Source organism: Cryptomeria japonica, chromosome 8 (genome assembly GCF_030272615.1).
Source record: "Cryptomeria japonica chromosome 8, Sugi_1.0, whole genome shotgun sequence".
NCBI lineage: Eukaryota > Viridiplantae > Streptophyta > Pinopsida > Cupressales > Cupressaceae > Cryptomeria > Cryptomeria japonica.
In genome coordinates this window covers 555,257,478-555,270,589 of record NC_081412.1, presented here as the reverse complement: position 1 = coordinate 555,270,589, position 13,112 = coordinate 555,257,478, and the positions used below count along the sequence as shown (strand labels likewise).

General features: G+C 32.3%; 1 long non-coding RNA gene across 1 annotated transcript; it reads right to left on the bottom strand.

The window, feature by feature from the left end:
* Positions 1 to 1,077: 1,077 nt before the first annotated feature.
* LOC131067043 (uncharacterized) lies at positions 1,078 to 10,347 on the bottom strand. Its single transcript, XR_009111763.2, has 4 exons — positions 10,152 to 10,347; positions 9,212 to 9,361; positions 1,879 to 1,959; positions 1,078 to 1,510 (listed from the first exon to the last, which is right to left on the bottom strand). It is a non-coding gene; the product is annotated as an uncharacterized LOC131067043 (long non-coding RNA).
* Between the last annotated feature and the right edge of the window lie 2,765 nt (positions 10,348 to 13,112).

Below are 13,112 nucleotides of genomic sequence, written 5' to 3'. Positions count from 1 at the left end.
CAAAAACCATTATTTCTGATAGGGATAGCAGGTTCATCAGCAAATTTTGGTCTGCACTATGGGCTAAAATGGACACGAAACTGACAAAGTCCACAGCATTCCATCCTCAAACAGATGGGCAGACAGAAGTGGTGAATCGAATGATTATTCATATTTTACGGATGTATCATTCAAAACATCCTCGCACGTGGGATGAAAGCTTACCCTATGTGCAACACAGCTACAACCGTGCACTCCATAGTACTACAGGGCACAGTCCATTTGAGGTTTCTCTTGGGTACCAGCCATTGGCACCTATGGATGTAGCAATACCATCTCTACAGTCTAGCAGTCCATTGAATGGTGACAAGGAGGTAGATAAAGCAGAAAAATTCATTGATAACATTAGACACCTACAACAACAAGTTCATGAGATATTGGAGCAGAGTAATCAGAAATATAAGGAAAGACATGATAAACATAGAACTCCCCATCAGTTTCAGGTTGGTGACAAGGTATGGTTACATTTTCAGAAAGAGCGTCTGCATGGACCAAATAGGAAGCTCCGACCTCTTCGTTATGGACCATACACTATTGTGAAACAAGTTGGTGAGAATGCTTTTGAACTTAATTTGCCATCCTTTTTGGGACTGCATCCAGTTTTCAATGTGGAGTTGTTGAGACCCTATTTTCCTCCTTTATTGGATATCTCCCAAGCTACTGAATACATTCAAGCTGCAGAGTTAAACCCCTCTACTACTGCTCCAGTCCAGTGTGACCATGTTACTGAAGCCATTTTAAAGACTTTGAGAAATCAGAAAATCCCTTTGTATTGGGTGGTTCGAGCTGGTCAGCATTCTCATCAAGGCAAGTGGCTTACTAAGGAACAAATTGAAGAACAATTTCCTCATCTGTTGCAGCAGATTAGTGCAATGGGGCCCATTGCCTCTTAAGGGGGGAGGAATGATCATGATTAAATTGGGAAAATATTGAAATCTAATTTTCAAAATTTTCTATGTTTTAGTAAATTGCAATTTTGAGGGTCTTCGGTGCATTTTTGGACAAATGTTGGGCGCGGAAACATGAGGGTCTTCAATGTTTCCGAAATTTGGTTCTAGATTATTTGAATACCTTTCCAACGCATCAAACGGTTTGTAATTCGGAGCTAGGATGAGAAAGTTATGCCTTCTCAAAGTGGACTAAATTTTATATTTAGTTTTTTGATAATTTTGATAGTTTTAGTAGTTTAATTGTAATAAACATTATGGTGACTCTTCGTTTCAATTCCAAGGGATTTGTGTGACCCTTGGGATACATTCGACTTGTATAAACTCCAATTTTGAATAGAATGGAGACAGTTTTTGGCTTGCAATCTTCTTGTTGTCAATTTTTGTGTTGAAATCTACAATACCGCAGGTATCACACCAGGTATTGTAATCTGGTTTTCATAAATCAGATCAAATTTTCTTAAAAACAGAACGTTTACTCTTCGGAACAGGCGCAGATCTCCCTTTGTTGGATTCGCTGGGCCCTGCAAAAATAAAATCACCATAAAATCAATTATCTAAACCACGATTTGTTTTTAATCCGTCCGGACAGTAGACTTGCCAAATCTACTTTGATAAAGAAAAATTGTAAATATCATGTCTGCGAAGGACCAAAATAGGAACCATGACCACACCTGAAAAAAGTGAAATTGTCTTGCAACGTGTCAAAACAAAAGCAATGTTCAAATATTCTTTAAATTTTATTATCTAATTTTCTTTGAATCCGTTTGCCACTGCAGCCTGGTCCAGATCTATTGTACTATATTAATAGAAAGTTTTGAAAATATTGTTAGTCTATAGAAATAAAAGACAAGATGACTTATATATTTTGTATAGCTATTTAAGGTTTTACCGCAAGCAGCGTTCAATACAGGCATCTGAAGTTATTTTGCAACCTCTGGCGGCAAGCTTGGAAATTGAAGGTCACCCCTACCTGAAATTTGTATGACAGTTTGGTCATTTCAATGTCTTTTATTTGATGTTTTAAGAAAAATATTAGTTGTCAAAACAATTTAATTAATAATACATACAAAAATCTTAAATTTACTAAATTTCTAAATTCATGCAAAACAAATCCTGTTTACAATTATATAATAAATATTACATAATCATATATATTACATATTAATGATAATAAGTTATAATTATTAATAATAAATATCTAAATCTTAAATTTGATCTATTATGACAAATATTTAAATTCACCACAATCATATAAAAAAATTTAAATTGACTAAGTTTCTAAATTCTATTAAAAAAAATAGAAACTATGTATTAAAATATTTTAAAAATTAGAAAAAATATATCTATCATTTCAAAATATTATAAACAAACAAGTTTCTAAACTTACATTTAAGCCAATCTTATTTAAAACATTTTAAAAATTAAATTGACTAAATTTCTAAATTCATACAAGAAAATAAAATAAAAAATTCTAGAACTTCATATTAAAATATTTAAAAAATTATCATTTCAAAATATTATAAATAAATTTATATTTTTATAATAAATATTTAAAAATAATATATTTTAATATTATAAATTAGAACACTATATTATCTATAATATTCGTTTATGGTTTATTAGTGAACTAGAATGTCATATATACAACTTTATAAAAATATAGGATGTCAATCCATACAGTCCAATAATTTTTTAACCTGTCATATAAAAAAACAATCCTTTTGACCATCAAATTCCAAGCCCGTATTTTCACTGTGAAATTTTTTTTACCTTATGATAAATACCTTCAAATACATTATAAAATTAATTGAATTCGTGTAAATATAATCTACAATGATTTGTGGATTTGATATATATATATATATATATATATATATATATATATATATATATATATAAAAATAAAATTTACTATTTTGTCTAGAGATTAACAGATTTATCACCGAGAGATGGCATCGGTATTGGCCCTTCACCTGGAAAAATAAAATATAAAATTATAATTATCTAACCTTTTATGAATATATTATTATTATGTAATAACTATTTGATGGTGAGCTTATATATTATTTACTATTATGGTACAAATCTATATAAGAAATTTAATACGTTTTAATATTTTTAATATTATTTTTTAAAACAATTAATAGAAAGGACTTTCAAACACTCAAGCCTATAGGATAAATATTCAAAGAGATTTTTGATAAATCCATCACTTTTGAGAAATCAAAATAATCTAAGAAAACTTCATTTACACTCAATCTTTTAAAAAAAAATACCAAAATGGTCAAGCCAAACCATTATGAAGGTGCTACAAACTCTAAAACATATGAACAAAAGGCAAGGACTCTTATTTCATGATCTTCCATTTGTAATTAATATTAGAGGTCCATTTAGCCAAACATTCCACAACAACATTCAATTATTTAGGAATTTGAATAAAGGAGAGAGAATTAAAGTTTTTTGAAAGGTGATGAATCTACTCTACATAAGATGCCAACTTCCAAGAAAGCTTGTGAAACCTTCCAATATTCATAACGGAGACAAAAATCATGAAACCCATCTCACAAATTATTTTTTGCAACCTAGCTCTAAAACCCCACAAGGATGGCACAAACCTCCATGTAACTAGAGTGTCAAACCTCATGACATAAGAAAAAAAAAGAAGTTACTTAAACTATCACTATCCTACCCAACTGTACTAATCCCTATTGCATCAAAATTGTCACAAAAAGACTCATCATGTTGATTTTGAAATAACCTAGAGGAAGAGTAGACCATTTACATATTCTATTCTTTTTATTAGAAGATTTGATCTCAAATAAATAATGAGTAAGGCCAATGAAATGATCTAAATATAATTATTTTAAAATCTAAATATCAAATGGAGCTAAGACTTTTCCACAAAATACTTGGACACCAAAATTTCCTTTATAGAGTCAAAAATTCTTCTTTTGGACATACCTAATAAGATGTTGATAACTTTAAAAGATCCAATAAATACTTTCCAACCAAATTTTTCAAAGAGTAAAGATGAGACTTATACTCCAAGTCATCAAAAGTAATGAGGCAATAATAAGATGACATCCCAAACTGACCAAAAATCAGAGAGAGAGTTGTAGCATAAACTAGAGGTTGGTTGCAAATATAAAACCATTACCTTTAAAACCTTAGAAAAGGATCACTCAAAAAAAGAATAAGACATACGCTCTTTATTAAATTTATCAAAGTCTAAAATTGTGAGCCTTAGCATTTTACCTTAAACGCATGGTTTCTATTTTTGAGTTGACTTGTTATTCTCAATCATCAAGTTTTTAGTCATAACTTCGAAGGGTAATGATCATTCTACTACCAGCGCAATGTTCCTAGTAAGTAGAAAAGGGTCACTGAAATACCATAAGACACACACTCTTTACTAAATTTACCAAAGTCTAAAATTGTGAGCCTTACCTTAAACCCTTAAACCCTTGGTTTCTATTTTTGAGTTAACTTGTTATTCTCAATCACCTTGTTTTTAGTCATACTTTTGAAGGGTTAATGGTTGTTCTATTACCGACACCATGCTCCTAGTAACTACAAAAGGGTCACTAAATAAACATAAGACACACTCCCTTTACCAAATTTACCAAAGTCTAAAATTGTGAGACTTAACATTTTACCTTAAACCTTTGATTTCTATTTTTGAGTTGACATGTTATTCTTAATCACCTTGTTTTTTGTCATAACTTCTAAAGGTTAATGGTCGTTCTATTACCAACACCATGTTTCTAGTAACTAGAAAATGGTCACTAAAAGAAACATAAGACACACACTCTTTATTATATTTACTGATCTCTAAAATTATGAACCTTAACGCTTAACGCTTAACCTTAAACCTTTGATTTCTATTTTTAGTTCACCTATTATTCTCAATTACAATGTTTTTAATCATAACTTCGAGAGGTTAATGGTTGTTCTATTACCTGAGCCGTGCTCCTTATATTCCAAGTTCTCAGCCTTACCATAGCCTGTAATGTAAATCAAGATCAATGGTAGCCAGCAAGCTCCAAATCTGCTAGATATATTAGAGCCTCACTGCTACGAGATCATGCCATGTGTCCAATGGGGCCCATTATTTGCAAAAGAAAAACTTTTTCTTTTTGATGTCTGACGCACTTTTATTTGATTGAACTGTGCCTCCAAAATGTCAAAACTATCAAGACCACTAGGATGTGTGCGAGCGCAATATGTTGCCACAAGTCTAGTGATCATTCAACGTAACTGTAATCAATGGCTTACAAGTCAATGTCTACATTCAACGTAACTGTAATCATCTCGACTTTAAACCCATAGTTGGAAACTATGGGCGCACCTTGGTACTTGTATTACATGGTGAGAGGTGCTTCATCAACCTTTTTAGTAGCTTTACCTTTCCTTTGACAAACCTCAAGAGCTACTTTTAATACTGCAGCTTCCTCTCGAGACATTGGACATTTGCAGGATTAGTGAATGCAATTATAATTCTGAAAGAAGTATCTAAATCCCTAATTAAATCAAATTCTACTATTTAAGGGAGAGACTTTGGGTTTTAAGGTTTCAAGAGGAAGGAGGTTCAATAATCGAGATTTTGAGTGGACAAAGGTTTCAAAGATTGGTCTATAGATGTCGTCGAGACTTGAAATCCCACAAGAATAATCTATGTCTACAATTTAAAAGATCTAGGAGCTAATTCTTTGGAAGTTCCAAGCTTCAAAGTTATAAGCCTTCAAATCACTTTAGCATAGAAAGTCTCGTAGGGATGTATTAAGATGCTCAGTAAGTAGCCCAAGGGATGGGTTTCCGAGAAGAAGAAGGTTATGAGGACAAGGTCTTGATGTCTCCATGGGATCTGAAATCCCAAAAGAAAGCATTAAAAAGTGATTAAGTATAATTTCAAGAAGTGAGTCTTTGGGAGTGTTCATAGGATAAAGTCTTCAGGTCCTCTCAGAACCCAAAGTCTCGAAGTATATACTTCATGGCTTGGTAACTATAGGTTTCAAGGTTGGAGACAGTCTAAGGTATATGTCTCCCTATCCTTCCAAGACCCAAAGTCCCAAAGAGGTAAAATTCAAATATGTTTAAGTGTTCTTTTAAAGGTCATATGGGCCTTCAGGGATCCAAAATCTTGTAGAAACTAGCATTTAATGAAGGTATAAAGATCCCTCTAGGACTTGGAGTTCTAGAGTTTGTTTCAAAAGATCCAGCACTTCGTCATTTTAGAGGGCTCAATATGAGTTTTGATGGCAGCCCCAAGGGTTATGGGGAATAAAATCCCACAAGTAAGATTATTAGGCACCAACACTAGTTGAAGCTTGAATTTGAGTATGTCAAGAATTTAATTCACATTTAGAGCACAATTGATCAAGAACATGAGATTTTTGAACCCCTTGGGGAATGAATTAAATGGTGACTATGTGATTTGAATCCAATTTCATGTTTAACTTATTACTAAACTAAGACAAAGAGAGAACTAATCTAACCCTATAAAGTAGGAAAACACAAAGGATATAAAAAGCGACAACCAAAACAATAAGAAAAGCAAAAAAACAAAATTTAAGGTAAAGAAAACAAGCACTTGAGAAGCAAGGAACTAGAGACATCGAGGGAGGATGTAGAAGAATAGATAAACCCAAGTAGAAACAACAAGCACCCAAACCAAAGATAAATAGGGCACAAAACTCAAGCTTCAAATCTTGTGAAAAGTAGAGTTTGATCACCTGGTTGCTTGGAGAGTTCAAGAAATCATTTTAGTATGCAATGTTGTTGTCAATGAGACTAAAAAAAAAATATCTTAAATATCAAATTTTGAAATAGGTAGACCAACATTAATTGGGTAGTTGGGTTAAGTGTCCTTGTAGTCTCTAGGATCCCAAAATCCTTAAGGATAAGCCAATGCAATAAGGAGTACAAAACTAGAATGGACAAAAACTTGGGACTAAGTCCTGAAGTCCCTATGGGTTTCAAAATTCCACATGAAACACACAAGCAAAATAAAAAGAGAAAGTGTGAAAAGGAACTTGAAGAGGAAAAAGGACACTAAGACATGGTCTTAAGGTCCTCTTAGGACCTAAAGTCCTAAAAGAAAAAGAAAAATCATAAAGACAAAGAAAATGACAAATTGGGGAAGTGGGGACTACAAGGATCTTAGGACTAAATCCTAAGGTCCATGTGGGATCTAAAATCCTAAAGAACACAAAAATGCAAAATCAAACAATGGAAAAACAAAGAGAAGGGAAGGAAAAGAAAGGAGAAAGTGGAAAAAAAGAAAACAAAAGACAAAGAAAGAAAAGGAGGGGGGCCCATTTTGACTAGCAAAAATAAGAGGGCATGTATGCAAGGTATAACAAGTCTTTGTACACGTCTTTATACCCTTCATTGATAAAATAATAGTTGTAGTGATGCCTTCTTTGGAAACATCAAAGGTTAGGCTTATCATAATGAACTTTTTTCCCTTTTAGGATTTAAAATGAATAATTTGGAGACAAAAGGATCATGGCCATTTATGCACTCTAGGAAAAGGAGATGAACCATCCTAAAATTGAGACACAAAAAACAAGAATGCAAATGGTTAGAAGAAGCTAAGATAGAAGATTGGAATTCTCTAGAAGCCTCTTGAATTAGAACAAATGTAGATGACACTTTTTCAGGAATAATTATGATAGCCAAATGATGACTTGTATTAATGGATGAAAATATTATTCACGTGTCATGAGATTAAGACAAAAATTCATGAATAATTTCAGTGTACTTTGTTGTGTCATTTCATAAGGGTCAAGCAACAACCTTGTAGATCCATCCAAGAAAGAATCAATGAACACAAGATCAAAAGAATCTTTCATTATAAATATCATTAATTATTTTTAATAGTAGATTTCCACCTCTCTCTAAAATCGTAGGCCTTCCATCTTAACACCCATGTTATCAAACAAATTACAAATTACATATTAATTATTTTGCTTACATATTTATTATAAAAACTATATACTTAATATTAATTATTTTGCTTACATATTTATTATAAAAATTATATACTTACAGATTACTTGAACCAATTAAAATTTTCTTTGACTTTTTCATTAAATTAATGAAATATGAGATATGATCCCTGATATAATTTCGAGTACATGAGATATTAAAAAAAAAAAAACAAGAAGATAGAAGAATAGGAACAAATCATAAGAAAATCATGTAGGAGAAGGAACAAAGCAGACTAAAACAATATGCAAGAGGCTGCGTGGAGAAGGGAGAACTACAAGACAATAAACGTATTGATTGGTAAGCTGCTATCCTTCCAAGAGCTCTCCATTTTATCTTTTATGTCCTAAAAAAGGAGTCTACACTGGCGTAATAATTTAGAGAAACCATAGTAAACTTAAAGGAAAGGAGGAAACCTTACTTTTTGAGGCCATATATTTCAGGTGAGAGCAGGGCAGTACGGTTGAAACAGGGGATGATTATTAAGGAGAAACAGGGGAATTCAAATTTCTGTCCAGCCTTGTATCCAGAGACAAGTATGCATTAAGAAACACTTTGATTGTTATAATTTGTATTTATAAATTGTTTATTTTTTTATAACAGATTACTTGACAAGTTTTGTGTTTATAATTAAGATTTCAAGATCATATTATCAAATATGATGTTCAATCAACATGTTTTTTGTTGAGGTGTTTAAAATTATTTTTGAAAAAAGAAGTTGATTGACAGTTATATATTAAGTCATGTTTTATTGGTGTACCAATGTTGCATCATATGATTTGTTGTTTTTAGACCTAAGAAATACATTTCATTCAATTATGAAATCTCTTAATTAACACTAACAACTTTAAAGTCACAACTATTAATGTTGTATTATTCTCTTAGTCAAAGAAATTCTGGTACTCCCTCCTATATAAGATAATAAAAACGAATTTGTAGATGACTTCCATTAAAAAAACACTATTAAACAAAATCAATAAAAAATATCACATGCTCTACTTTGAATCTATTTTTGTACATAAAAAATTATTAAAACTGAAATTACACAATACTTTCTATTTACCTAATAAATTGGACTGTTGCTAATAATTTTCTTTTTAAGGTTTTTCATTCCTACCAAATGCTTGTATAACTCACTTGGAACCGCTTTGCTTCATTCAGTAAAAATAGATTTAATATTTGTAACACTAATTTGATGTGAAATGTAAATTTGGTAAGTTATGACCACTCACTATTTGTAGCGTTTCCCGAATAGTTGGTTTCAATGATTGTTGTGCTAACTTCCTTGCAATAATAATAATCCCGTGCCGAGGCGATCCGTATTATGGTAATGAAAGAAAGTAAAGGTAACCCCTGCATCGGTGTCATCATTCCCTTTTAATCTGTAGAAACATAAAGTCGTATGGTCCATTAAAATTCTACACCATCTTTATATTGTCCATCTCAATTCTCATGCCACCGATGTAGAAAAGTGTATTAATCTAATATTAAAACTTAAATTTTTAGTCCATGAAATATTAAATTTTGTTTTCAATTATATTCAGTAATGTATCATAAAAAAAGAAATAGTGAAGAGAATGATTGCAAACAAAATTTTAGGAAGAGGGGTTAATGGGACAGAAGACAACAATGTATCATAAAAAAGAAAGAGTGAACATAATGGTTGCAGACAAAATCTTAGAATAAGGGACTAATGGGAACAAATACAACAATGTATTCTAAAAAAGAAAGAGTGAAGAGAATGATTCCAGACAAAATCTTAGAAGGACAGGGTAACGGAAATAGAAGACAACAATGTATCATAAAAAAAGAAAGAGTGAAGAGAATGAATGAAAAAGTAAAGAGAATGATTACAGACAAAACCTTAGAAGAACAGGTCAATGGTAACAGAGCACAACAATGTATCATAAAACATAAAAAAGTGAAGAGAATGATTGCAGACAAAACTTTAGAAAAACAGACTAATAAAAACAGAAGACGATAATGTAACATAAAAAAGAAAGAGTGAAGAGAATGATTGCAAACAAAACTTTAGAAGAAAGAGCTAATGAAAACAGAACACAAAAATGAAAAACAAATAAAATATGTTTATATTATAAATGCATCTATGGAAAAATATATATTTTTATGTAAATATATATGAACAGAAATTCTTGTTCTTCATAAGCGTACCTTGAAATGTGAGATGTGATAATCTAGCAGAGAGAACAATCCTCAGGGAGAGCCTTTTTCTTGAAAGAGGGCAAAACTAAACATTTTGGCAGCTATTCATCACTGCATTATAGCGTAAACGAGATCTGGGCCAAAAACAACCAATCAATCCAAAGACCAAGAAATATAGCTAAAGAGAGTTCTTTTAGGGCATTCCAGCTACAGTGAAAACAAGCCTACATTAATTCACATTCCGTCCAAAGCGCGTTACCTCTGTAAAATATCTCTGACAGTACTCGGTAAAAATTCCAGGTGTGTTTGACCAGCACACGGTAAGCTTTGACTGGTTTGGTAGTGGTGTGGGCCCTCTTCAACAAACCATATGCCGTTTACTATCTCCGTTCCGTTTATCGGCGCAATTCTTTTTTCTAAACCGTTTCCCGCGCGTGTATGCAAGTTGCAACAAAGCGACCCGTTTTTATTTACAGGCATACTCCCGGCCTGTGCCAAAATGGGAGCTTTGGAACAGCACATGGACGTGCATCTAAACATAATGGAAGGGGGCTCTGGTAGAAACGTCTGCAGAATGTGGAAGCGTAGACAAGGCACGTGCACTGTTTGACAGGATGCACCAAAGAAATTTGGTCTCGATGAATCCCATGATTGCAGGATATGCACAAAATGCATTTCTTTAAGGCCAGCGTCCTCCCTAGCTGTGCCAAAATGGAACTGCCCTGGTAGAGATGTATGCAAAATGTGGAAGCATATACGAGGCACCTCAACTGTTTGCAGAATATCTCCAAGAAATTTGTTCTCATGGAACGTCCTCTAAAATATGGAAACATAGACAAGGCAACTGAACTGTTTGACAGAATGCCTGAATGAAATGTGGTCTCATGGAATGCGATGATAAGCTAATACAATTGGCAGGTGTGAAGCCAAATTCCACAATTTTTGCCAGCACCCTGCTGCTTGTGCCAAAATAGAAGCTTCGCAACAGGGTATGGGATTTTATCAAAGGACAACGGAAGGGGTGTTTTTCTCAAATGTTATAATTGCAACGGCCCTGGTAAACATGTATGCAAAATGTGGAAGCAAAGACGAGCCACCCGAACGGTTTGACAGAGTCAGCAAACGCTAATGGTGAACACCAAAGTTTTGTGCGACTGGCTCTTTGGGCATTGTTATATTATGATAAGGGTGCATTAAACACCTCAACTACAATGAGCTAGCAATGTTAATTAAAACTGCAATTCTATTAGTTACTGTACTTTGGCAAATCCTCAAACCACTCAGTCTATTGATTTGAAAGAGATCCAATGGAGAGAAATTGGATCATTAACCAGACAATTTGAGCTTCACAGAAATTGATTGACTTTTAAGAAATGTGTCAGGCCCTCGATTATGAATCTAATAAAATAAAATGTTACAAGTAATAAAAATGTAATAAGTCATTCAGCATTCTTTCATTCTGATGATGGATCACAGAGTGTGATTGGAAACATTGATGAAAAAATTTTACACAATCAAAATCAGAAGCAAGAACATTAGATATCATAGATTGTAGAAAAAAAATTCGTTTTTATGTAATTAAAAACAAATATAATAATAAATAAATTCAGAAAACAAATATTCAATTAAAACAATATATAATAGAAATAGTATTCATCCTGATCAAAAATTGAAATTAGTTATGAAATCAAATACTAAAAAGAGATTGTCCCCTCGGCAATAGACATTGATATTCAACAAGAGTGCTATCATAAGGCAGCGATATTAATACAAAAGGAGTTTATCCTAAGAACATCAATTAAGAGCATGGCACATGAACGTGGCATACAAGTAGGAGATTACAATTAAGTCTGTGTGCATTACAAACCCATAAATAATCACAGATTAAGTAGTGTTAAGATACTAGGTGGATATCCACGTTGGCAATTGGGTGATCTTCTCTCCACGTAAGTCTTCAATGGGGAAGCCACGCCGATATTAGAACTCTTGAGATCCAAACATATTAAATATTACATATTCATATCACATATTAATAGTACTATTATCCTATTTTTATGACAAACAATTGATTAAGTAATATTAGATTATATTAATTAATTAACATCTCAAAAAGAGCCATCAACAAACACTTAAGTATTGATTTAATAAGCATGTTTGTTTCTCTAGTATCCAAGGAATATCAATTTAAGGGGAAGTTATCTAATCGGGTGATTAGTCATTTCCATCAAATGTAAAATAATTGGTCTTAAGGAGAAGACACAAACAACATTAACAAATAACCAATGATTGATAAGATCATAAGAAAATGTTAATCATAAATAATTATTAGCAAAGGTTATAAGAAAAGACACCTCTCACCATGCAACCTATCATGGCCTATTTAAGGTTGATTGCATTCCTTCTCAAGGGGGGGTATAAAATAAAAAGAGGAAATATATATATTATCTAGCAGTCATCGATCAAATGAGATCAAAACTATTATTAAGTTTCAAGTAGTAACATCCTTGTTCTGGGTGGTATGCATGGGGTTGCGCTTAATATATGAAGCACGATAATGTTCTTATGCATAATTTAATAATAATATAATTATAGAAAATAATATAATGACTGTAAATACTATAATATTTAATAAGAACTACCCTACAATGAAATATATAGTATATTATGCTCTCTCTCTCTCTCTCTCTCTCTCTCTCTCTCTCTCTCTCTCTCTCTCTCTCTCTCTCTCTCTCTCTCTCTCTCTCTCTCTCTCTCTCTCTCTCTCTCTCTCACATATATATATATATAGTAATTTGAATGAATGAACAAGTAAATCCGAGGTTATAAATTAGATTGAATTATCAATTCAATATCTGAAAGGATTATGTTATCAATAATTAGATCCATGTTAAGATAGTTTTGTCCCCTAATCAATTTAATTTAAGTCATAAGTATGTTGAGATGGATTAATTTTGGTTAAAATAGGCCTAA